We start from the raw sequence: 546 nt of genomic DNA on the forward strand, positions 1-546 counted from the left end.
TATTACCAACTGTATGTCTGGTCCTTTTGGTTATGGTTTTTGATGGAAATTCATAAAGGTACCTGTACTTTATAATTGAAATCCTTCTTTAATTTAAACTCGAGTAAATGGGAGTCTTAGGGGATTGTGGATTCCATTAGTTGGCCCTTCTCAGCTGTGTGTTGTTGCAAAATTTCTCAAATTACAGCAGCAGGACGTACGGGACTGAAATTTCAGAGCGAAGATCAAAGAGATCCCTGGGGAACTGAAGGGTGGCACCTCATCACTTTGAACTCGGAATGAAACATAAAACTGTAAGCATGAAACAAAATGTTACAATGGTTAAAACTGGACATTGTGCTTAAGCAAGAGAGTTCCCTTCCTTAATGCATACTAATTGGAGTTATCAATTTACTTACTTTTTTCTTTAAAGCACAGCAAATTGATGAAGTTGTTGTTACTGAGCACCATTAACTGTTGCTTCATGAAGGCTTATTTTTCTTTTAATGACAGGAATATAAAACAGCGTGAAACTTCCACCCTTGTGCTTTTAATTGTGGTTCACAT

This window comes from Somniosus microcephalus, chromosome 18 (assembly GCF_052327205.1).
Source record: "Somniosus microcephalus isolate GS21.2 chromosome 18, FLI_Smic_1.0, whole genome shotgun sequence".
Classification (NCBI taxonomy): Eukaryota; Metazoa; Chordata; class Chondrichthyes; order Squaliformes; family Somniosidae; genus Somniosus; species Somniosus microcephalus.